Below are 24,772 nucleotides of genomic sequence, written 5' to 3'. Positions count from 1 at the left end.
GTATGATATTTTCAATTTATGATTATTGCAACATAACCCCATCATAAATCAAGGAGCATCTGTACTGAGGAAAAGATAGGGCTGAAGAAATGGGGCTCTGAGCCCTGATCTGGCTTGAAGCAAAGCAGATTTTTCCTTAGTGTTTTACATATTAGGTTTCTATATACAACTTTATTTGAATAAAGGGTTCCACTTTTTCATTTTTACAATCCCGAATTCTGGGCAATGCCTTACATAGAGCAAATTTATAAAAACTTCCATGGGCTGGGCGCAGTGGCTCACACCTGTAATCCTAGCACTTTGGGGGACCGAGGTGGGCGCATCACCTGAGGTCAGGAGTTCGAGACCAGCCTGACCAACATGGCGAAACCCCATCTCTACCAAAAATACAAAATTAGCTGGGCATGGTGACACACGCCTGTAATCCCAGCTACTTGGGAGGCTGAGACAGGAGAATCACTTGAACCTGAGAGGCAGAGGTTGCAGTGAGCCAAGATCGTGCCATTGCACTCCAACCTGGGCCACAAAGCAAAACTCCATCTCAAAAACAAAAACAAAAACAAAACAAACAAAAAACAACCTCCCAAAATTGTAAGGTCTAATATGTTTGATGTTTCTAGGAAGCAGATTTTGTTGTTGTTGTTGTTGTTGTTGTTGTTGTTGAGACAGGGTTTCACTCTGTCATCCAGGCTGGAATGCAATGGCATAATCATGGCACACTGCAGCCTCAACCTCCTGGGCTTAAGCAATCCTCTTGCGTCAGCTTCCCAAATAGCTGGGACTACAGGCACGTGCCACCACACCAGGCTAATGTTTAAAAAATTATTTTTATTAACACAGGATTTTGCTATGTTACCCAGGCTTGTTTTGAACTCCTGGACTCAAGTGATCCTCCCGTCTCAGCCTCCTAAAGTGCTAGGATTACAGGCTGAGCCATTGCACCTAGACAGAAGCAGATTCTTCTTTTCTTTCCTTTTCTTTTCTTCTCTTTTCTTTTATTTTCTTTTTCTTTTCTTTCCTTTCCTTTTCTTTTCTGTGAGATGTAGTCTTACTCTGTTGCCCAGGCTGAGGTGCAGTGGCACGATCTCAACTCACTGCAACCTCTGCCTCTCATGCTCAAGTGATTCTCAAGCCTCAGCCTCCTGAGTAGCTGGGATTACAGATGCATGCCACCACACCCAGCTAATTTTTATTTTTTATTTTTTTGAGATGGAATTTCGCTCTTGTTGCCCAGGCTGGAGTGCAATGGCATGATCTTGGCTCACTGCAACCTCCGCCTCCTGGGTTCAAGTGATTCTCCTACCTCAGCCTCTGAGTAGCTGGGATTACAAGCATTAGCCACCATGCCCAGCCTATTTTTTGTATTTTTAGTAGAGACGGGGTTTCACCATATTGGCCAGGCTGGTCTGGAACTCCTGACCTCAAGTGATCCGCCCACCTCGGTCTCTCAAAATGCTGGGATTACAGGTTTAGGCCACTGTGCCTGGCCTAATTTTTGTATTTTTTATTTGAGACTGGGTTTCTCCTTGTTGACCAGGCTGGTTTCGAACTTCCAGTCTCAAGTGATCCGCCCGCCTGGGCCTCCCAAAGTGCTGGGATTACAGGCTGAGCCACCATGCCCAGGCCAGAAGTGGATCAAGGTGTGATTTAAGGCAGCTTGGAGACGTGTTGAAACAGGCTCATTAGTCTGCATTTTAACTATAGGTTTTTTTGATGATGATGGTCTTACAGCTGTCATCAGACATGTCTCCAGGAACAATGTATGCATAAACAAAGGAATGAGAAACGATGTTAGCAAACATTGTGATCAGAAAACACTGTGGTTTCCCGATCTGCTAATGAACTATTTTAGTCAGAAACCTCCTGATGGTCTGATATGGCCGTTTTTAAAAAAATATTTTTCACTGAAATACACAGCTTCAGTGATTTGAATTTGCTATCAAGAAACAATTTTTCATCTTTGAAATATTGGTTTATTTTCTTGGTAAAATTATGGAATGTGACTCATCTACTTTTACCTTTTTTTATCTTTTTTCTATCTTTACAAATATTTTGCAATATTTAAAAATCACTTAGATATTTGTCTCCAGCAAGACACATTTTTAAGCCAAATTGAGTCCCATTCGGGATGTGTTTAAAGCCACTAGTGTTTAGTAGCCTTAACACAGCCACTAGTTTTACCAGCTAAAAACAGTGAGGGAAAAGTGTCTCATGTATACTGTTTGCAGGATTAGTAAAGTTCTAATGACTTGGCCGGGTGTGGTGGCTCACGCCTGTAATCCCAGCACTTTGGGAAGCTGAGGCTGGCAGATCACAAGGTCAGGAGATCGAGACCATCCTGGCTAACATGGTGAAACCCGCCTCTATCACAAAGAAACTGTGATTATATATATATATATACACACACACACACACACATATATTATATATATATAATCCACTCATTGATTGATGGGCATTTGGGTTGATTCCACAATTTTGCAATTGCAAACTGCTGCTATAAATATGCATGTGTAAGTATCTTTTCCTTTTTCTTTTTTTCCAAGACAGAGTCTTGCTCTGTTGCCCAGAGCTGGAGTACAGTGGCACAATCTCAGCTCATTGCAACCTCTGCTTCCTGGATTCAAGGGATTCTCCTGCCTCAGCCTCTCGAGTAACTGGGATTACAGGTGCCCGCCACCACACCCAGCTAATTTTTGTATTTTTAGTAGAGACAGGGTTTCACCATATTGGCCAGGCTGGTCTCGAACTCCTGACCTCAGGTGATCTGCCCACCTCAGCCTCCCAAATTTCTGGGAGGTATGAATTACAGGTATGAATCACCACACCCGGCTGCAAGTATCTTTTTCATATAATGACTTCTTTTCCTCTGGGTAGATACCCAGTAGTGGGAATGCTGGATCAAATGGTAGTTCTATGGAGTCCATTTTAAACAGGCGATACATTTGGCAGGTTTCCAGAGCATTAGCATCTTGTGGCAATAGGTCCATCCAACCCTGTGACATCAGCTTATTTCTCAGAAGACCTCACAGCTTAGTGTTTCTCAGAAATGTTGGCCATCCAATGCAAAGATGTGGACATCAGGTCCTCACCTCAGAGATTCCTTTTCTGGTAAACTCTCTTGCGGGCAGATTTTAATATGCCAAGAAAACTTCTGCAATGGTCTTCTGTTGCCCTGGAATTTGAATTATTAGATCATAATCCATAAATGGTAACTACACTCAAGAGACTCCTGCTAGGAGCCTTGTTTTCTTGGCACCCACAACCCTTTGCTGATTTTCCACCTTTCTAACAAAGGAGGGATGAGAGGAAAGAACAAAGGGCCGCCAAGCCAAAATCCTAAATCAACAACAGAGGCCATGGCAGGCGGGATTCGCCGCAAAACCAGAAAGACAACCAGATATATGCCATTTGAGTTACCAAATAGCACTATCATTTTGCAAGGAGCTTGCTAATGGAAACTGTTTCATCGATGAAAAATCATCAAATGTCTTCAGTTCTTTGCTGGGTAAAACTCATGTTTTTTATTGGTATGCCCTAAGGCTTTGTGGCAAGGGTTGCAGAATACATAAATAAAGTCATTTCATGACATAAAATCTTTCCAAATGCCAAAATTAGGAAAGGAAAGAAAAGTTGATTCAAATGCCACAGAGACAAAAATGTGTTTTTCTGGGACAAAGGAAAATGAATGATTTAAGTTCATGGCAATTTTTAGTCTCATTTGTGCACACATATAAATAATCCTTTTTTAAAAGTTTTATTCAGCACTTGGGTACAAGTACATGTTGTACCCAGGAAGTTCAAATGATGATTATCATTATTAATACCCTTGTTTTCCTTGCTTGCTCATTGCCAAATAAAACAACTAATTAAACACAAACTGCTGTAGTAAAATGACCAGGAGTACAAGCGTCCTAGATAGAAAAGGCCTGGTCAGCATTTCTATTTCCTACAAGGAAGGCCTCTTCACTTGCAAAGATGGGCTCTCGGAGAAAGTTAACACAATATAGCGCAGTGACAACTTTCCCATTTCACAGGCAAAAGAATGTCTCACATTTCCTTGACTATGATGGAAACAGGGACAAACACTCCTTAGGTGGTTACCTGCTCCGCAGGGAAAATAAAAAGAGACCCTGAGGGATGCTAAAAAATATTAATTTGCCATTAAAAGTAATTATAAAAAACGCAATTACTTTTGCACCAACCTAATACTATCTCAGAGACTGTGTTTTCTCTCTGGAAATACAGCCTCTATGCAGGGTCAGGTGTGGTTTTGTGTTGTTTTCTCTGGGGTTTTTTTGCACAGAGTCCTCCTATCTTTGTAGACAATTCTCAGTCAGTTTTGAGACAGGAGACTGGAGTGGGGATGCTTTAGTCCCAGAGGTATGCAGTTTTCAGCGAAAGTGGCCAAAGGAATGTCCCAACCAGACATTTCTACCAATGAGGCAAGCTAAGGGATTCTTACTAATTTTTTGGAATTTCACTGAGCTGTGGAAGGAAGAAATGAGTATGGTTTCCTTTTTTTTTCTCTTTCTTTCTTTTTTCCTTAAACCTGAAACAGGAGCAGGATTGTAGCTGTCACAAGCTGACTAAATATTTTTTTGCAGCACCGAAGGCTTTAAAATCCTTGGAGCACTTGTGAGAACTAATGTTTATGTTGGGACCTTTACATTAATTGAGGGGTGTGAGTGTGTGCGCGCGTGTGTGTGTGTGTGTACACGAGCTCCATGTGCACAGTGCCAACCATCTGCCCGGTGGCTCCACATCTGAGGAGGGTGGCAAGAGCGAATCATTCTCTCCATGGTCTGGAATAACTTAACCCTGCAGAGAAATAGGCTTCAGTTCAACAGTCAAAAAATGGAAGAATCAGAATGAGGTTTGCAGCAAGCCCAAGAATGCCCTTGACATTCAAACCACGCACCCTAGCCTCCCTGACTACCAGACCTGTAATTCTACTCTCTCTACCCTGTCTGTGCAAGTTCTGTGCAGTGTCGGAATTTAGACTGTAGGCTTCAAAACTCTGTGAGATTTTATTTCTTGGAGATAAGCCTAAGACCCAGTTGCAGAGGGTTGATTTCAATTCCTCCCTTAAGAGAGACCACTAAATTAAAAATACACTGAACAGAGGAGACTGTGTGACTTGAAAAATTCATTTTTATCAGATTTATACCAGGGTAACTTAGCATTTATCCAGTAATTGGTTCCCAAGTTAAAACATTTTGGAAATAAATTTATGGATCAGTTCCCTGGAATGTTCACTGGGTACTCTTTTGCACTTGTAAAATATTAGCTTTGAAAAGGGTTGTTGAGTCAGTTTACATGTGAGTCTACCCTTAGGAAATCTCAGTGTGACTGTGAAGGTCATTACTATGGCTAGAAAAATGACAAAAGATTTTCTTTCTGTAGTGTATGTTATATGTTTCATGTGGGAAATATGGTAGGTTATCATTTCTTTTTTTTTTTTTTTTTTTTTGAGACGGAGTCTCGCTCTGTCGCCCAGGCTGGAGTGCAGTGGCGCGATCTCGGCTCACTGCAAGCTCCGCCTCCCGGGTTCACGCCATTCTCCTGCCTCAGCCTCCCGAGTAGCTGGGACTACAGGCGCCCACAACCGCGCCCGGCTAATTTTTTGTATTTTTAGTAGAGACGGGGTTTCACCGTGGTCTTGATCTCCTGACCTTGTGATCCGCCCGCCTCGGCCTCCCAAAGTGCTGGGATTACAGGCGTGAGCCACCGCGCCCGGCCAGGTTATCATTTCAAAGTATAATTTTTAGAAAGTAAAAAGCATGGCCCTTAACACAAATATTTAAGTGAGCACATGTCAAATATTTATTTACCTTGTTAATTGGGGAGCCATCAAGATGGTGAAACCGGTTCACAGGAGAATTCAAGAGATGGAATAGCTGCAATTTATGAAAGAAATAATCTAGAAATAAGATTACTACATTAGAATTTTTTTTTTCGCTCTGTCACCCAGGCTGGAGTACAGTGGCACAACCTTGGCTCACTACAACCTCTGCCTCTTGAGTTTAAGCAATTCTCCTGCCTCAGCCTCCCGAGTAGCTGGGACTACAGGTGCCTGCCACCACACCTGGCTAATTTTTTTTGTATTTTAGTAGAGATGGGGTTTCACCACATTGCCCAGGCTGGTCTTGAACTCCTGAGGTCAGGCAATCTGCCCACCTTGGCGCCCCAAAGTGCTAGGATTACGGGCGTGAGCCACTGCACCTGCGCCTAAATTAGATTCTTTAAAAACTCAATATATATGCACAATGGTACAGTCACTTTAGGAGCCACTGCACCTAAATTAGATTTTTTTAAAACTTGATAGATATGCAAAATGGTACAGTCACTTTAGAAGACAGCTTGGCAGTTTCTTTCTTTCTTTCTTTCTTTCTTTTTTTTTTTGAGACAGAGTCTTGCTCTGTCACTCAGGATATAACATAGCAGTGCGATCTCAGTTCAGTGTAACCTTCACCTCCTGAGTTCAAGGTATTCTTCTGCCTCAGCCTCCTGAGTAGCTGGTGCCACAGGTGTGTGCCACCACACCGGGCTAATTTTTGTATTTTTAGTAGAGATGGGGTTTCACCATGTTGGCTAGACTGATCTCAAACTCCTGACCTCAGGTGATCCGCCTGCCTCAGCCTCCCAAAGTGCTGGGATTACAGGTGTGAGCCACCACACCCGGCCAACAGTTTCTTATAGAGTCAAACATACTCCTACCATACAATCCAGCAGTCATGCTCCTAGGTATTTACCCAAATGAGTTCAGAACTTCTGTTTACACGAAAATCTGCATGCCAAAGTTTATAGCAGCTTTATTTATAGGTGTCAAAAGCTGGCAGCAACAAAAACAGCCCTCAATAGTTGAATAGGTGAACAAACTGCAATATTGGCCATTTAAGGAAGTATTATATAGCATTAAAAAGAAATGAACTATCAAGCCACAGAGAGACATGAAGGAATCTTGAATGCATATTGCTAAGTAAAAGAAGCCAATCCACAAAGGCTACATATTATTAATTTAACTATATGACATCCTGAAAAAGGCAAAACTGTAGTCACAATAAAAAGGTCAGGGATTGCCAGGAGTTTAGGGAAGGAATGAATAGGTGAAGCACATTAGATTTTTAGGGTAGTGAAATATTCTGTATGGCATTGTAATGGTGGATGCTTGACACTATGTATTTGTTAAGACCTGTAAAACTATACAACGCATAGAATGAACCCAAATGTAATCTGTGAAATTTAGTTAATAATAATTTGTCAGTACTGGTTCATCAATTATAACAAATGTACCACACTAATGCAAGATGTTAATACAGTAATAGGAGAAACTGTTGGGGTAAGAGTGGAGGAAGAGAGGTTATATGGGAACTGTCTGTACAATCTGCTTATTTTATCAGCAAATTAAAAACTGGTAAAAAGGAAAGGTCTATTAATTTTTTTAAAAACTTGTTTAATGTCCTGTAGGGTAATAAAACTATACACTTTGGAATTCTCTTTTCTTTTCTTTCTTTCTTTTTTTTTTTTAATACAGGGTCTCACTCTGTTATAGGACAAAATGCAGTGGCAAGATCACAGTGGATCACTGTAGCCTCAATCTCCCGGGCTCCAGTGATCCTCCCACCTTGGCCTACTGAGTAGCTGGAACTACAGGCACACACCACTAGGCCTGGCTAGTTTTTTTTTTTTTTTTTTTTTTTTTTTTTTTTGCTTTTTTTTTTGTAGAGATAGGATTTCACCATGTTGCCCAGGCTGGTCTCGAACTCCTGGGCTCAAATGATCCACCCACTTCCGCTTCCTAAAGTGCTAGGACTACAGGCGTGAGCCACTGTGCCTGACCTGGAATTCCCTTTTCTATCCAACAGATATTATTTACAACTCTACTCTAAAAAAATCATTTTCATGTACAAAAGTGCATCTTTGGTGCACCTTTATTAAATAATAGATAAATGTACCAAAATAAATAAATGCACAAAGGTGCATTTATTTATTCTTATAAAGTTAATGTTTGCTATTGGGGAAAAACATAGGCTCTGGGGTCAGACAATCCTGGTTTTCTATCTTAGTTGGAATGTCCATTAGTGTGTTACTCTGAGCAAATACTGCATTGTATTTCATTTCTCTAAGGGTCAGTTTCCTCATATGAATATAGGGATAGGCTAGGTGTGGTGGCTCACGCCTGTAATCCCAGCACTTTGGGAGGCTGAGGCATTTGAGGATCCTTGAGGCCAGGAGTTTGAAACCAGCCTGGTCAACATGATGTAACCTTGTCTCTACTACAAATACAAAAATCAGCCAGGCGTGGTGGTGCAGACCTGTAATCCCAGCTGCTCGAGATGCTGAGGCAGGAGAATCGCTTGAATCTTAGAGGTGGAGGTTGCAGTGAGCAGAGATCGCACCACTTCACTCCAGCTTGGGCAACAGAGCAAGACTCTGTCTTGAAAAAAAAAGAAAAGAAAAGAAAAGAAGGATAAGAATACCTATTTCACAGGGCTTTTGTGAGCATTAAATAAGATAAGGTATATAGCCGGGCGCGGTGGCTCAAGCCTGTAATCCCAGCACTTTGGGAGGCCGAGGCGGGCGGATCACAAGGTCAGGAGATCGAGACCACAGTGAAACCCCGTCTCTACTAAAAATACAAAAAATTAGCCGGGCGCGGTGGCGGGCGCCTGTAGTCCCAGCTACTCAGGAGGCTGAGGCAGGAGAATGGCGGGAACCCGGGAGGCGGAGCTTGCAGTGAGCCGAGATCGCGCCACTGCACTCCAGCCTGGGCAACAGCGTGAGACTCCGTCTCAAAAAAAAAAAAAAAAAAAAAAAAAGATAAGGTATATAAATTACTTAGCATGGTGGTAGATCCTGGATCCAAACCCAGGCGGTGATGCTTCAGAGCCCATGCTTTTCATCGCTATAATCTGACTTTCTAACCTACATGGAGAACTAACTGATAGGTCAAAATATAATACAGGGGCTGGGCATAGTGGCTCATGCCTATAATCCCAGCACTTTGGGAGGCCAAGGTGCGTGGATTGCTTGAGGTCAGGAGTTTGAGACCAGCCTGGCCAACATGCTGAAAACCCATTTCTACTTAAAAATACAAAGAATTAGCCTGGTGTGGTGGCGCGAACCTACAGTCCCAGCTACTTGGGAGGCTGAGACAAGAGAATTGCTTGAACCCGGGAGGCAGAGGTTGCAGTGAGCTGAGATTACGCCACTGCACTACAGCCTGGGCGACAGAGTCAGACTTTGTTTCAAAAAAAAAAAAAAAAAAAAAAAACCAGCACACACACACACACAGTTTGTGGGGTGGGAGGGGTGTGTGTGTTGTTCCAGAAAGGCAACACAAGGAATCCTTGTGGTGATGGTGGAACCGTTCTGCATTTTGACTGTAGGGTGGATAGACAAAAACTACACAAGTGATAATATTGTGTAAATACACACACACCCCAGTACAAGTCAAACTGGGGAAATCTGAATGAGATTGCTGATTGTATCAACAGCCTGATTGTGATATTATACCATAGTTATAGAAAATGGTAACGTTTCTACAAACAAAAAAAAAAAACTTCCCGAACAACAAAAAACTTAATGAATCCAATATTTTGAAAGATTTGGAAAACTATCCTGAAACATAAAAGCAAAGCTTGAAGTAACATAATTTTTTTTTTTAATGGGGTCTCACTCTGTCACCCAGACTGGATGGCAGCCATGTGGTCATGGCTCACAGCTCACTGCAGCGTTTACCTGCTGGGTTCAAGTGATCAGTCCACCTCAGCTTTCCAAGTAGATGGTACTACAGGCACATGCCACCATGTCTGACTAATTTTTGTATTTTTTGTAGAGATAGGGTCTCACTATGTTACCCAGGCTGGCCTCAACCTCCCAAAGTGCTGGGGTTACAGGCGTGAGCCACCATGCCCAGACACAACACAAACTGTTTAGTCTCTGTCCATTTAATCCCATTTACTGAAAATGAAACATAAGTGTGCAGTAAACCTTATAATCACTCCATTATGGAAACCTCAACAAAAGTGAGACATAGTGAAATGGGCTCCAAATTACTGAAAGAGCTCCTTTTGGTCCAAATCATCTTGATATGTACCTAGAATCTCCACTTCAGCTTGTGTTTGGACACAGCCCAGCAAACAAATCTTTCATCATCATTAGGAACATCAAGATGAAGTGACATTTCAAAGAACTTAGCTGGTTCCACAGATAAGAAACTTTTACAAAAGTATATATCAAACAGATCTTGCCCAAAGGCTGAAGTAACAGATGAAATCTAGCTGGTTTTCAGTCTTATCTTTTCTTTCTGTGGGTTTGTTCTTATGCAAATTATGGGGCATTTATTTGGTTTTGAATATCTTCCTGCTGTGTGACTGTAGTTGAAATAACGAGTTGCTTGAATCACTTGCCTATTTTCTCTCTCATTTTTTTAAAATAGAGAAGGGTCTCACTATGTTGCCCAGGCTGGTCTTGAACTCCTGAGCTCAAGTGATCCTCCCACCTGGGCCTCCCAAAGTCACTTGCCCATTCTCTAAGAGTATCTCATTATTGAAGACATTTCTGAACTAATTTATTTGCCTATATCAGGTTTACTGGCTCAAGAAATGATTGAGAAGAAAACACAGGTCAGCTTTTTATTGCCAAAACAAAAACAGAAAATTATCCTGAGACTTCATTACTCATTTCTATTGTGGCAGATGCTGATGTTGCATCTGCCTGTTCTTGGAACATTTCTCTCACCACTCAAACTAACTATACTTCCATTAGAAGCCTGAAGAGAGGAAGGAATAGAGAAAAAGTTTTTCTATGGTAGCTTCATACCATAGTTCAATCTCACTTGATAGTCAACTGCAAATTTATGATAAATCATGATATATGTTACCACATGATTCTACCATTGAAATATATTCAATCTCAGAGATAAAAGATGGTTGTTACAAAGGGGTAAAAAAAAAAAAAAAAAAAAAAAAAAAAAAAAAAACTTTACTGGGTTTATTGAATTAGCAACTTGTTTTAAACCCTAAACAATGGCAGTACTATTATTGTGCTCTGAACAGAGTGGGTGTTCCACAAATTCTTGTTAATTATCTGTGATAAGAAGTCACAGGAAAAGAAAAGAATCCACACATGGAACTATCCCAGGTGGAATTTGATGAAGACATTTGGCTTTTTAAAAACCCAAACTTCTTTTTGAAAATGTTTCTATTATTGCTTTTATTTTAATTAAAATCTTTTGTTTATACAGCCACAGCTATGAATATATCTCAGGACTTTCCAAAATACCTTACAATTATGGCATGAGGTCAAACCACTGAAAAAGACAATGGAGTGGATTGATGAACAGAGGAGAAAATTGCCTGCATGTCTGGACTTCTTCCTTTCAGGCTCCCATGAGCTCCGCCGAGAAGAGGCTGCCAATGGTGTACAAAGGTCTGCCCTTGGCTGCAAATAACTATGCTATTCTAAGGACATCAAGGCCACTGTAAGGCAATGAAGCCAGTGTATATCTGTGAGTTGAACTTAGAATTTCAGATTCCTGCAAAGAAGTTTCCAGTGGATCATGCTAAGTCAGAATGAAATCAGAATTAGATCAATGCTTTTCTAAAGGTGCATGTACTGAGAGTGCACAGAAAGCCCGAATTCACGATGCCAGTCTCTGGTCTGAACCCCACAGAGGCAGGTAAGTTTGGCCCTGATCCCAGCATGCACATTTCTCTCTGCACTTCTAGTCAGCTGTGTAACCAGCGACAGTTGTTAGGATGGGTAGAAAGGAGGCACAAATCTGTGTATACCCATCACTCCTGGAAAACCAGTCATAAGCCTGGCAGATTTTTTTATAGATAAAAGGCAGAATATTAACTAGTGATCAGAAAATTAAGGCAATTTTGTCTCAAATTGTCTTTCTTCTGCCATTGTGATCGTAGTATCCTGGGCCATGTCAGGATATAAAGTTGGTTGGGACTATTGTTGTGGTTGCTTATCAGGAGGAAATTGTTTTATAAATCAGCATGTTTCCTATGTTCCTGTATTTGCTAATGGTACCACCACTTTCCTATTGTCCAGCCTTGAAACCTCAGAGACTCACCCTAAACTCTTCTATCATCCACCACATATAATTAGCCAGTACAGTCAACCTACTACTTTTTTTCCTCACAATATCTCTTGTACCTGTACCTGTCCATTTTCATTTCCATTGCACTTCTCTCATGGCTAATACAGCATTAGCCTTTTAGCACTCCACTTATTTCTCTCTGAAAATTCATCTGCCTAACTCCATTCATCATGTCATTCCTTTGCTCAAAAGCTTTCAGTAGGGCTGGGCATGGTGGCTCACGTCTGTAATCCCAGCACTTTGGGAGGCTGAGGTGGGTGGATCACTTGAGATTAGGAGTTCAAGACCAGCCTGGCCAAAATGGTGAAACCCCATCTCTGCTAAATATACAAAAATTAGCCAGGTGTAACGGCACATGCCTGTAATCCCAGCTATTTGGTAGGCTGAGGCAGGAAAATTGCTTGAACCCAGGAGGCAGAGGTTGCAGTGAGCAGAGATCATGCCACTGCACTCCAGCCTGGGTGACAGAGTAAGACTCTGTCTCAAAACAAAAACAAAAACAAAAGCTTTTGGTGGCATGTTCCTGTATGCCATCAGATAAAGGTCTAAATTCAGCCAAGCATCCACAGGCTATGAAAATCTGGCCTGGAGTTGCACTTCCCATCTTATCTCCCTGGGAAGATAGGGAAGATCTCTATCTTCCCAAATTAGTACTGACCCTAAAAAATTTGACTAATGCCTCCTCTCCTTTGCCTTTCCAGGGCTGTGGTCCCTGGCTGGGATGCCCTCCTTTGCCCTTACTTAGTCATGCACTCTGGTGTTCTTAGGTCACTTCTCTGTATATAGCTCTTGCCTCCCCAGCCAAATATCCTACTCTGTACTGGGCTGGTTCTGCAATCTGTGTTTTTAGCTTCAAATAACTTCTTAGATATATATGTGTTTTTTTTTTAAAGCTGTATTATTTGAATTTTTGGTATAAAATTATGGAATCCAGGCTATGGTGAGTTACTGATTGTCATCCACTTGTCTATGCATTCTGGAACCTGGTGGGTTCTATGTGATAAATGGCTTCTACACACTAAATGATTTGCCCTAGGTGAAAATACTGAAATATCGAGTAGTATTGCTGAAAGGAATTTAAGTGACTCTCTCCCACCTGGCAATTCAAAGTTGGGTTCACAGACTGGCAGTGTTGTATCACCTGGGAGTTTGTTAGAAATGTCACATCTTGGGCCCATCCCTGACCTGCTGATCAGACTCTGTATCGTAAGAAGACACCTGGATGATTTGTGTGTGCGGGAAAGTGTGAGAAGCACTGAGACAATCCCCACCAAGATCTAAAGGGATTGCATGACATGGTGGAAAGGAGGCGGTGTGACTTAAATGGAAATTATTCTGAAGTATGCACCAGAAGTAGTGTGTTTCATGTTATTTACCAGCTGGCAATTCTGGAAAAAAAAATCACTTAACCATTCTGGACCTTGTTTTCTTTCTTCTTTTTTGAGACAGGGTCTTACTCTGTCGCCCAGGCTGCAGTGCAGTGGCATGATCTCCTGCCTCCCAGGCTGAAGCCGTTTCCCACCTCAGCCTCTCGAGTAGCTGGGATTACAGGTGCAGGCCACCATGCCCAGCTAATTTTGTGTATTTTTTGTAGAGACAGGGTTTTGCCATGTTGCCCAGGCTGGTCTCAAACTCATGAACTCAAGAAATCTGCCCGCCCCAGCTTCCCAAAGTGCTGGGATTACAGGTGTGAGCCACCACACCCAGCTTTATCATTATCATTATTATTATAATAATTATTATTATTACTTTGAGACAGGATCTTGCTCTGTCACCCAGGCCGGAGTGCAGTGGCATGACCACAGCTCGACTTCCTGGGCTCAAGCGATCCTCCCCACCTCAGCCTCCTGAGTAGCAGCGACTACAGGTGTGTGCCACCATGTCTGGCTAATTTTTAATTTTTTTGTAGAGGCGGGGTTTTGCTGTGCTGCCAGGGGTATTTCTGATCTTTCAAATAGGAATGATACCTCCCTGTTGTTTCATGGGGTAGTTGCAAGGTTCAAAACAAATAAGCAAGCAAACAAACAAACATATGAAAATGACTTAAAGGCCAGGCACATTGGTTATGCCTGTAATCCCAGCATTTTGAGAGGCTGAGGTGGGCAGATAACCTGAGGTCAGGAGTTCAAGACCAGCCTGACCAACACAGTGAAACCCTGTCTCTACTAAAAATACAACAAAATCAGCTGGGTGTGCTGATTTTTTGGTGGCGCGTGCCTGTAATCCCAGTTACTTGGGAGGCTCAGGCAAGAGAATCACTTGAACCCAGGCAAGAGAATCACTTGGCTATGTCAGTGAGCCAAGATCGCGCCACTGCACTCCAGCCTGGGCAACAGAGAGAAACTCCATCTCAAAAAAAAAAAAAAAAAAAAAAGAAAATGATTTAAAAGTTATTTCAGGTTTACATATATTTGAAAATCATTATTATTGGTGTTTTGTAAAAATTGCTTTTCTCAGGGCCAGGTAGCTGATTTGTGGCAGAGCAGGGACTGCCACACAGCTCTCTGCCTTCTATTCCAGTCCACAACAAGTGAGACTGCCATCACTGCAGACTCAGAAGGCCCTTGGCACTGCAAGAAGTAGCTGGAATGATCTTTTGATAAAGGAATTTGACAATATGTCCCAAGAGTCTTTAAATGTGTTAATATCCTATGACCTAGTAATTTCCCTGCTAGGAATCTATCTTCTTATTTTATTTTTTTTAACCTGAGACGGAGTCTTGCTCTGTCGCCCAGGAGTGCCATGGCACGATCTTCGCTCACTGCAACCGCCGCCTCTTGGGTTCAAGTGATTCTCCTGCCTCAGCCTCCTGAGTAGCTGGAACTACAGGCATGCACCACCACGCCCGGCTAATTTTTTATATTCTTAGTAGAGACAGGGTTTTACCATGTTGGCCAGGATGGTCTTGAACTCCTGACCTTGTGATCCTCCTGCCTCAGCCTCCCAAAGTGTTGGGATTACAGGCGTGAGCTACCACGAACAGCCCTAGGAATCTACCTGAAGAAAATAGGCCAGCACAGTGGCTCATACCTGTAATCCCAGCACTTTGGGAAGCTGAGGTTGGGGGATCATCTGAGGTCAGGAGTTCAAGACCAGATTGGCCAACATGGTGAAATCCCATCTCTACTAAAAATACAAAAATGAGCCGGGCATGGTGGTGCATGCCTGTAGTTCCAGTTACTTGAGAGGCTGAGGCAGGAGAATTGCTTGAACCCAGGAGGCAGAGGTTGTAGTAAGCCAAGGTCACGCCACCGCACTCTAGCCTGGGCAACAGAGTAAGACTCCATCTCAAAAAAAAGAAAGAAAGAAAAGAAACGGAAATGCAGATGGAGAATTATAAGTTATTATGTTCACTGCAGATTTACTTAGAAAACTGCAAACAACCTGAATGTCCAACAACAGGGAATGGTTGAGTAAATTGTAAGACATCCATAGGATAGTACATTATGCAGCTATTAAGGTTTTTGTTTAAAACAAATTGTTAAGGACTTGAGAAAATACTTGAAGGCCCGGCAAGGTGGCTCACGCCTGTAATTCCTGCACTTTGGAAGGCTGAGGCGGGCAGATCACTTAAGCTCAGGAGCCCAGGACCAGTCTGGGCAACATGGCAAGACCTCACTTCTACAAAAAATACAAAAATTAGCTGGGCATGCTGGCGCAGGCCTGTGGTCTCAGCTACTTGGGAGGGTGAGGCAGGAGGATCGCTTGATCCCAGGAGGCAGAGGCTGCAGTAAGCCTAGATTGCACTTACTGCACTCCAGCCTGGGCAACAGAGAAAGACGCTGTCTTAAAAAAAAATCTATGTATCTATCAATCTATCTACCAATAGATATAGATATCTATCGATATAGATTTGATATATTAAGTCAAAAAGGAGGTACATCATAACATTATATATTAACTATGATCTCAACTATGTTAACAAACAAAAAAGTATGTGGGAAAAGACTACAAGGAGCCATAGGAAAATCTGAAGAGTGCTTGTCTCTGAGCAGTGGCATTTTTGGTTCTGCCTTTCATTTTAAAAAACTATACTGATTACTTTTGATCAGTGTACACGGGGATGACTAAAACGAATTAGGAAAAGTAATTGCTACTCTAAATGCACACAATGAAAGTCAAGTTGTGTTTATTGGTTAGTAGCTGTGGTTACTTTTACAATAATGCCTTGGTTCCCTCCCCCACCCACTCCTGCTGCTTCCTCTCTCATTTTGAATAGGAAAAGCATAAATAAGATTAAAAAAATTTTTTAGTCCCAACATTGCAGTTAGGTACACAATATAGTAAATCTCCCTTCTACCTGCTCCCTCAGGCCAATTTCTAATATCCCATAAGCAACCACTGATATCAGTTTCTTCTGTTCCCTTCCAGACTATGCATTTCTCCTAAAAAGTAATACACTAGAGGTTCTTCTCCACCTCATTTTCTTTTTAAAAAACTTTTTATTAAAAAAAGTTTAAACCTTCAGAAAAGTTACAAAAATAGTAAAATGAACTCTCATATGCCTTTACTTAGATTCATCAACTTTTAACATTTTGCCACAATTGTATTTTTTATATTCATACATAGATTTTGATTATTATTACTATTATTACCGAACCATTCCAGAGCGAGTTACAGACATCTTTATCCGTAAGTACTTGTTAGTATCAATATACTAACAACAAGAACATTCTCCTACATAACCATGATACAATGATCAGATTCAGGAAATTTGGCATTGATACAATACTGTTACCTAATATACAGTTTGAAATACAAATTTTTTCAGTTGTCCCATTACTACCCTTTGTGGCAATTGTTTTTTTCTTCACACCAAGCTCCAATCCAGTATCACCCACTGCATTTGACTGTCATGAGACTTTAGTCAATTTCACTGTGATATCCTTTACTTCGCCTTTGTCTTTCATGATGTTTGTCAAAGATTACAGGCCAGTTGTTTTTCATGTACCCTAATCTTTTATTCAATAATCTATCTTGAAGAGCATTTCAAGCAGTTCATAAATCATCCTATTTGTTTTTCAACAGCCACATAGCATTCCACTAAATGGATGAGGCATAATTTACCTAACCAGTATCATATTGATGAACTTACTTTTTTTTTTTTTGAGATGGAGTTTCGCTCTGTCACCCAGGCTGGAGTGCAGTGCTCGGCTCACTGCAACCTCCGCCTCCTGGATTCAAGCAATTATCCTGCCTCAGCCTCCCGAGTAGCTGGGATTACAGGCATATGCCACCAAGCCCAGCTAATTTTTTTGTATTTTTAGTGGTGGAGGGGTTTCACCATATTGGCCAGGCTAGTCTCGAACTTCCGACCTTGTGATCCACCCGCCTTGACCTCCCAAAGTGCTGGGATTACAGGCATGAGCGACTGCACCCGGCCACGATGAACTTTCAAATTGTTCCCAATCTTTCCCTACTACATACAATACGCAATATGCAAATTTCTTTGTGTACATATGCAAAGAGGTATATACCTGTCTGATACATTTCCTGCAGTGAGGTGGTTGTATCAGAGTATAAATGTATTGCTTTTTTCTTTCTTTTTTTTTTTTTGAGACAGAGTCTCCCTCTGTCTCCCAGGCTGGAGTAGCAGTGGCGTGATCTCAGCTCGCTGCAACCTCTGCCCTCCTGGGTTCAAGCGATTCTCCTGCCTCAGCCTCCTGAGTAGCTGGGATACAGGTGTGTGCCACCATGCCCAGCTAACTTTTCTATTTTTAGTAGAAATGGGATTTTGCCATGTTGGCCAGGCTGGTCTCGAGCTCTTGGCCCCAAGTGTCCTGCTTGCCTGAATATTTTGCATTTTGATGGATTCTGCCAAAACATAACTTCAGAGAGGATGTACCATTTTATACTTCCACCTAAGATGCACAGGATTGCCTATTGTCTTACATCTAAACTAATGCTTCATATAATCAAATCATTCAATCTTTGATAATGTGCATGTGAAAAGCATACTTTAAATTTGTTTCTTCACATTGTGAGGTTGAAAATATTTTTATATATTCAAAATGTATTTGCCTTTCCTTTTCTATTGAGTTGTCCTTTCTATTGAGTTGACTATGCTTCAAACTCAGGCAGAGTCCCACGTCAGGGCTCCCAGGAAGCAGTACTTTTCCAGAAAACTGTATGGGAAGCAGTTTTTCTTTACCAAATAAATCCAAGCTATCTGTACAGCTTCAGGCTCTTGAGTGCTTGGGAATCCTATTGTCCATTCTTAGCAAATGGTTAGCCTATCAGAGTTAACCTTTAATAAGCGTTGCTTCCACTGATGGACTGGATGCATCCCAGGCCTCTTTCATCATTGGTTTTCTGCTTTACATATTCACTAGAGTCCAGATGATACCAGTGAATCTACTGGGAAGCCATAGATGTCATCCAAGATTGGTTTAGGTCTAAGTTGTCCATGAGGTTAGAAAGCCACATCTACACTCTTCTGCAGACCTTCTCAGTTGACATTTGGAACTCCTTACAGGGCAAACTGCTCTACTGGTTTTGCTCTCGGTCTCCAGGCTCTATCCCTAACATTTGTGGAAGGCAGGGCAAGAATACAAATGAAGGCCTACATACCATGTGTCTAAATATTTAAAAGTTATAAATCAAGCCAATATAGCTGTAAATGGCATATTTAATCTTCCTACATTTACAAACATACCTTCACAATGAGCAGGAAGTCTGGCTTCAAATTTGGCATTATCAGAGTTTCACTCTGGAATGTGGCAACATGGGGAAAAAGCAGCTTCTGGCCTGCTCTCCATTCTCCTCCCTCCCCTGAACACCCTTCGTCTCACTTCCAGGGACTCTTGCACACATGTGTGGATACCCTAGTCATTCATACCCCCATAAATAAATCCCCCCTTGGTCAACTCTTCGGCTTGGAAAGTGTATACCAGAGGCACAGGTGACCCACTGGAGGTCAGACTTCAGCAAAAGGTCTGTGCAAGAAGCAGGTGCAGGGGGCTGTTTTAGTGCCAGGATACTTGGAGCACAATCTAGAAGGGAGTGAGCTTGGCTCCTTGGATTCCTGGCCCTCGGGGGGAAGACCACAGCTGGAGGATGATCACAGCTGAGCCCTTTATAGTGTCTGGCCTGGGTAAGGTCTGTCTTGATCCAGTCCACTTCCTGTCCACCTAGTGCATTAGTATGCAGTGTGCTGCTGAAGAACTTCCTGAGACTTTTCGTTTGCATTTTCTTTGAATACTTTTAAGAGACAGTGTCTCTCTCTGTAGTCTAGGCTGGAGTACAGTGGCACAATCATAGCTCACTCTAACCTTGAAATCCTGGGTTCAAGTGATCCTCCTGTCTCAGCCTCCTAGGGTCTTGCTGTGTTGCCCAGGCTGGTCTTGAACTCCTGGCCTCAAGTGATCCTCCTTCCTGATCCTCCCAAAGTACTGGGATTACAGGCATGAGCCACTATGCCTGGCCTCTTTTGAACGAGTTGTGGACAACTTGTTGATTTTTCCTGGTGGCAACTTGCTACAAGGACATTGTCATCTTCAGGCGATCCTGGAAAGATGTACAAAACTACAAAGTAGTTTATACTTACTTTCATATATGTATGTTTCTGTAGCACATATATTCATAGAGAGCAGTATTTTTGTTATTCAAAATGAAATTTTTGTGATTATCGAAGTCACATCTGTTAATATATGCTCATTGTAAAAAATCCAGATATTACTTAAAGGTATAAATAAGAATGCAAACAACATCTATAATCTCACCATTTAGAAAGAACCACAATTTATATTTTGGTGTATATCCTTCTAAACTTTTTTCCGTAGATACACACAAACACATACACACACACACACACACTTTCTTTTTATACAAAAATGAGATGATTCTATCTATGCAGTTTTGTCATCTGCTTTTCCTTTTAGTAAGATACAATGGATAGTTTTCCATTGTAATACATGGAAAATTTATGGAAATATATGATATATAGAAATACATCTATACATCATCATATACAAATACATATACATCATATAGAAATACATCTATACATCATCATTCTTTTTTTTTTTTTTTTTGAGACAGAGTTTCGCTCTTGTTGCCCAAGCTGGAGTGCAATGGCTCCATCTTGGCTCACTGCAACCTCTGCCTCCCAGGTTCAAGTGATTCTCCTGCCTCAGCCTTCCAAGTAGCTGGGATTATGGATGTGTGTCATCACACCTGGCTAATTTTTTTCCTTTTGTGTTTTTAGTAGAGACGGGGTTTTGCCATGTTGGCCAGGCTGGTCTCGAACTCCTGACCTCGTGATCCGCCTGCCTTGGCCTCCCTAAGTGCTGGGATTACAGGTGTAAGCTACCGTGCCTGGCCTATACATCATCATTCTTAATAGCTGTAGAATTTCCTACTATATTTATTTGTTCATTTACTCAGTAAATATTCATATATAGACCAACCACTGAGCTAGATTCTGGGGAGGTAGTCATAGGTAAGCAAATCTTTGCAAACACAAATTTACCATACTTCACTAATTAACTCTCTGTAGTTTTGACTACTATGAAAAGATCTATGATGAATATGTGTACTTATATTGTTGTGTTCTTGCCTGAATATAGCCTTTGAATACATTCCTAGAAGTATTATTTGATCAAAAGTAAATATATATTTTAAATGTTGATATAAATGCACATTGTCTTTCAGAAAAGTTGTTCCAATATGATGTTCCCATTAAAAGTGTCTATTGTTCAGGCATGGTGGCTCACGCCTGTAATCCCAGCACTTTGGGAGGCTGAGGTGGGCAGATGACTTGAGGTCAGGAGTTTGAGGCCAGCCTGGTCAACATGGTGAAACCCCATCTCTACTTAAAAAAATACAAAAATTAGCTGGGTGTGGTGGCGTGCACCTGTAGTCCTAGTTACTTGGGAGGCTAAGTTAGGAAGATAGCTTGAACTGGGAGGCAGAGGTTGCAATGAGCTGAGATCATGCCACTGCCCTCCAGCCTGGGTGACACACACACAAAAAAAAAAAAAAAAAAAAAATGCCTTTGCTCCTTATTCCCTCCAACATTGGGTATTAGTAAGATTTTAAGTCTTTATCAATCTGATAGGCAAAACATTGAAATAAATGTTCTCTCTCTCTCATAAACTGACAGATAGCTCATATCCTTTGCCCTGACCTTTTATTTCTGAGTGATTTATATAAAGAAACTATTGTGTATTTTACAACTGCTCCTCAATTTTTGTCTTTGGATTTGGTTTGCGGTATTTTTAAGCCATATTAAAGTTCATTTTTTTCCACACAGAACAATTTCTGTGTGACGTCTTCATAGCTTTTAATAATGATTGATGGTTAATGAAACTGTTGGGTTGAAAGGTTCGAAGCAATCAGAATACAGGGGTTTTTTGGTAGAAACACTGAAGTCAGCTTGCAGATCTCCTGTTGCATTCCAGGCATGGTGAGAACTGAGACCGTGGGGAGCATGTAGAAGGTGATCTGAAACTCCGTTCCTCGGCATGGGGGCTGAGAGGACTGGTTTCTGCTGGGTGCAAAATGCAAGCTGAGTGGTTTAAAGAAAAGGAGTGGAAAATAGGTAACAGCCAGTGTGGCTGTAACAGGCCTAGGGAGGCAGATGGGGTGGAAAGAGATGTGGTGGCTGTGGTAAGGAGTGGAAATTTGAGGAAAGAAAGAGGTTTAAAAGTAGTTTTTGGGAAGTTTATCAGTATGATAGTGGGTTCTCAAAAACTTGCAGTGAAAACCACATTATATGTCATGCTTTGAAGTTCCACTTGGTCATTCTTTGATGAAAAAGTGGGAGACAGGCCCCAAGGCAGGGGCTGGTGAAGGCAGTGCCAGCCCAAGGGAGCTGACTATGTTTAGGGCCCAATGTGGCCACATTGAAGCTGACCTCCCAGCACTCATTCCACTGCTAGATAATGAATCCAAGCCACTTACGATAACTCCTCCTTTCTCGCCAGGTCAGAAATTTGTGCCAATGAGATGTCAGGGGAGGGTTGCTAGGGACTTTCAGAAAAGAGAAGTGTCTTTCTTGCTGAAAGAGAATAGGAAAGCATGTTGTCCCAAGTCAAGTGGCCTCAAGGGGAACTTGTCTTAGAAAGAAGCTGAACGGGAGGATAGCAGAGAGACAGTGAGAAGGTGGTGGCAGCGTGTGTGTGTGTGTGTGTGTGTGTGTGTGTGTGTGTGTATCGGGGTGGGGAGAGGGAGAGGGAGACAGGGAGAGAGGGGAAAAAAAAAGAAAGAAAGAAAAGAAAGAAGCTGGGTCCCTAAAGACAGTTCCTCATGGTTAAGCCCCTGAATCTACCAACTCTGAAGTCTGTCAACCTCTAGTCTTCCTGTTAGGTGGAATAATAAAATAAATGTCCTTAATCTTTAATTCTGTGGAAGTCAGACTTTCTGTTACTTGCAGCTGAAAACATTCTAATTGACACACAGAATAAAGTCTGAACAAGACTCAGTTCAGACCAAATACTTAGATTGGATCTTTTCTCAAGAGTCATTCCGAACGGTTTGGGGTTCCCAGGATAGTCCGCGTTCTCTTCACCTGAGGGTCTTTGCACACCCCATTCCTTCCTCCTGCAACACTCCTCCCTCTTCTCTTTGCATCCTTGACTCAGGCTCAACTCCAGGGCTCTGATAGGAGTCAGGGGCTATGGAAATATCTTCCTGAGCTCTCGCGTGTGAGTTGAATGTTCCTTTCACATGCTCCCACCAAGCCTTGTGCTTTTCCGGGCATAGCTATTTTGCAGACTGTCTTGAGACTGCCCGTATCTCTGCATCTATTTTGGTCACCGTTATCTCTGCAATGCTGGCACACTGCCATACTACATGCTCAATAGTTGCTGAATGAATGAATTTTAAAAGTGTTTGTTTGTTTGTTTGTTTGTTTATTTTTTGAGATGGATTCTTGCTGTGTTGCCCAGGCTGGAGTGCAGTGGCGTGATCTCGTCTCACTGCTACTTCTGCCTCCCAGGTTCGAGCGATTCTCCTGCCTCAGCCTTCCAAGTAGCTGGGATTACAGGCATGCACCACCATACCCGGATAATTTTTTGTATTTTTAATAGAGATGGGGTTTTGCCATGTTGGCCAGGCTGGTCTGGAAATCCTGACCTCAAGTAATCTGCCTGCCTTGGCCTTGCGAAGTGCTGGGATTACAGGCATGAACCACTGCACCCAGCCAAAGCATTTATTCTTTCTACTTGGGCTTTCAAAGGATCTTGCCTTTTACAAGAAGGCTGTAATTTTTCTTACAAAATTAAGAAAAATTAAGGAAAAATAAGCAGGCTCTTTTTGGTGCTGATTGTTTAATATACAGTAAAGATCCATTTAAAAAATTGACACATAATTCACATAAAATTCACCTTCTTTAAATATATAATTCAGTTACTTTTAGAGTAGTCACAAGGTTGTTCAACCATCATCACTTATCTGATTTCAGAACTTCATCATCCTGAAAAGAAACCCCATGTCCATTAGCAGTCACTCTCCATTCCCTTCTTCTCCCAGTCCCTGGCAATCACTAATCTGTTTTCTGTCTCTACAGATTTATCTATTCTGAACACTTCATCTAAAGGGAATCATGCTGAACATTTGTGTACAAGTTGTTGTATGATTATGTTTTCTTTTTTTTTTTTTTTTGAGATGGAGTCTCGCTCTGTCACCTGGGCTGGAGTGCAGCGGCGCCATCTCGGCTCACTGCAAGCTCCGCCTCCCGGGTTTATGCCATTTTCCTGCCTCCGCCTCCCGAGTAGCTGGGACTACAGGCGCCCGCCACCTCGCCCGGCTAGTTTTTTTTTTTTTTTTGTATTTTTTAGTAGAGACGGGGTTTCACCATGTTAGCCAGGATGGTCTCGATCTCCTGACCTCGTGATCCGCCCGTCTCGGCCTCCCAAAGTGCTGGGATTACAGGCTTGAGCCATCGCGCCCGGCCTAATTATGTTTTCAATTTTCTGGGTATACCTAGGAATGGGGATGCTGGGTCACATGGTAACTCTATGTTTAACATTTTGAGGAACTGCCAAACTGATTTCCAAAATGGCTGTACCATTTTACATTCCCACCAGCATTGTACGATGGTTCCAATTTCTTCTCATCCTATTGAAGATTCATTTGAGTACATTTATTTTAGGTAAACAGAATGCTGACATGGAGAAATAGAAATTATATACTTAATATTCATGTGGTTAATGTGTATGAGTCAAATGGTCAGTAATAACCTCACCAATCTACCATTTGAAATCCAAGAGCTCGTAAGGACAAGGCAAAAGAAAATTAGTAACTTCAGAATGAATGCTTGATGTAAGCAAAGTTCTCTTTTTTTTTTTTTTTTGAGACGGAGTCTCGCTCTGTCACCCAGGCTGGAGTGCAGTGGCCGGATCTCAGCTCACTGCAAGCTCCGCCTCCCGGGTTTACGCCATTCTCCTGCCTCAGCCTCCCGAGTAGCTGGGACTACAGGCGCCTGCCACCTCGCCCGGCTAAGTTTTTGTATTTTTAGTAGAGACAGGGTTTCACTGTGTTAGCCAGGATGGTCTCGATCTCCTGACCTCGTGATCCGCCCGTCTCGGCCTCCCAAAGTGCTGGGATTACAGGCTTGAGCCACCGCGCCCGGCCCTAAGTTCTCTCTTTTTTAAAGCATATTGATGGGTAAAAGAGCCTGAGTAAATTTTAAGAGGAAAGTCATGTGACAAC

Source organism: Macaca nemestrina, chromosome 6 (assembly GCF_043159975.1).
Source record: "Macaca nemestrina isolate mMacNem1 chromosome 6, mMacNem.hap1, whole genome shotgun sequence".
NCBI classification, from domain to species: domain Eukaryota; kingdom Metazoa; phylum Chordata; class Mammalia; order Primates; family Cercopithecidae; genus Macaca; species Macaca nemestrina.
The sequence above is the reverse complement of the archived record's forward strand: the minus strand, read 5'-3'. Positions refer to the sequence as shown.